Raw genomic sequence first — 2500 nt, 5'->3', positions numbered from 1 at the left:
TCATCATCGAAAATTTTTTCCAAAGTTGAAGCAAATGGGCCCTAGAGTATGAAAAGTGAAACCACGGATCGATTTGAGAAATAAAAATTTTTGTATGAAAAAGTCACCACTCGGGTACCTCCATACAAAAGTACCAAGTTCGGGTCGAGTGGTCGATGGACGTCGAAGGTGAAAATTTTTCATCATCGAAAATTTTTTCCAAAGTTGAAGCAAATGGGCCCTAGAGTATGAAAAGTGAAACCACGGATCGATTTGAGAAATAAAAATTTTTGTATGAAAAAGTCACCACTTGGGTACCTCCATACAAAAGTACCAAGTTCGGGTCGAGTGGTCGATGGACGTCGAAGGTGAAAATTTTTCATCATCGAAAATTTTTTCCAAAGTTGAAGCAATTGGGCCCTAGAGTATGAAAAGTGAAACCACGGATCGATTTGAGAAATAAAAATTTTTTGTATGGGAGGGCCCCTGGTAGAACATTTTTCCCAAGTGCGACCATTTTACCCGGTGAGTCAAAAAAAAATTTTTTTTTCACGGTGACTCAAAACATCAATTTTAGACTCCCCTGAGTATGAAAAGTGAAACGAAAATCATTTTTGAGAAGAAAAAATTTTTGTATGGGAGGGCCCCTGCTAGAACATTTTTCCCAAGTGCGTCGATTTTGGGTCGCCGACACAAGCTCGGGTCAAAAAAATTTTTTTTTCTCGGTGACTCAAAACATCAATTTTAGACTCCCCTGAGTATGAAAAGTGAAACGAAAATCATTTTTGAGAAGAAAAAATTTTTGTATGGGAGGGCCCCTGCTAGAACATTTTTCCCAAGTGCGTCGATTTTGGGTCGCCGACACAAGCTCGGGTCAAAAAAATTTTTTTTCTCGGTGACTCAAAACATCAATTTTAGACTCCCCTGAGTATGAAAAGTGAAACGAAAATCATTTTTGAGAAGAAAAAATTTTCGTATGGGAGGGCCCCTGCTAGAACATTTTTCCCAAGTGCGTCGATTTTGGGTCGCCGACACAAGCTCGGGTCAAAAAAATTTTTTTTTCTCGGTGACTCAAAACATCAATTTTAGACTCCCCTGAGTATGAAAAGTGAAACGAAAATCATTTTTGAGAAGAAAAAATTTTTGTATGGGAGGGCCCCTGCTAGAACATTTTTCCCAAGTGCGTCGATTTTGGGTCGCCGACACAAGCTCGGGTCAAAAAAATTTTTTTTTCTCGGTGACTCAAAACATCAATTTTAGACTCCCCTGAGTATGAAAAGTGAAACGAAAATCATTTTTGAGAAGAAAAAATTTTTGTATGGGAGGGCCCCTGCTAGAACATTTTTCCCAAGTGCGTCGATTTTGGGTCGCCGACACAAGCTCGGGTCAAAAAATTTTTTTTTTCACGGTGACTCAAAACATCAATTTTAGACTCCCCTGAGTATGAAAAGTGAAACGAAAATCATTTTTGAGAAGAAAAAAATTTGTATGGGAGGGCCCCTGCTAGAACATTTTTCCCAAGTAAATTCGATTTTACCCGGTGAGTCAAAAAATTTTGATGAAAATATTTTTCCAAAATCGTGTTCATTGCCTATTATAAGGGACCAGGTCAGCTCACACGCATTTTTGGAGACCATATGGAAAGTGCGTCTGGGATTGCGGAAATTAAGTTTAGAGTGTTAAATGATGGTTTCGCAATCCCGAAAGGCTCAAAATCCACCCTAAGGTTCCCCGGGTGAAATGTGGTTTCCAAGGTGTGAGCACTATCGGTGATAGAGTTGGAATGTGATTTCCAGAGCGCAGGGCGACTGGGCTAGAGCGAAAATCATAGACAAAGGTAAGTATTGGACTGAACGACTCGAAGCAAACGAAAATCATAGACAAGGGTAATGGACTGAACGACTCGAAGCAAACGAAAATCACATACAAGAGTAATGGACTGAACAAATCGAAGCAAACGAAAATCACATACAAGAGTAATGGACTGAACGAATCGAAGCAAACGAAAACCACAGACAAGAGTAATGGAGTGAACGAATCGAAGCAAACGAAAACCAAAGACAAGAGTAATAAGAGTGAACGAATCGAAGCAAACGAAAACCACAGACAAGAGTAATAGAGTGAACGAATCGAAGCAAACGAAAGTCATGGACAAGAGTACTGAAAATCGGACCAAACCTCTAGAAGCACACGAAAATCATGGACAAGAGTACTCAAAAACACGGACCAAACCTATGGAAGCTCACGAAAACCATGAACACAGGGATAACTGAGAACGAACCTACCTATCAGAGCATGTGAAAGCATGGACAAGAGTACTGAAAATCGGACCAAACCTCAAGAAGCACACGAAAATCATGGACAAGAGTACTCAAAAACACGGACCAAACCTATCGAAGCACACGAAAACCATGAACACAGGGATAACTGAGAACGAACCTACCTATCAGAGCATGTGAAAGCATGGACAAGAGTACTGAAAATCGGACCAAACATCTAGAAGCAAACGAAAATCATGGAC

This window comes from Anopheles moucheti (assembly GCF_943734755.1).
Source record: "Anopheles moucheti chromosome X unlocalized genomic scaffold, idAnoMoucSN_F20_07 X_unloc_9, whole genome shotgun sequence".
Classification (NCBI taxonomy): Eukaryota; Metazoa; Arthropoda; class Insecta; order Diptera; family Culicidae; genus Anopheles; species Anopheles moucheti.
This window is presented reverse-complemented; position numbering follows the sequence as displayed.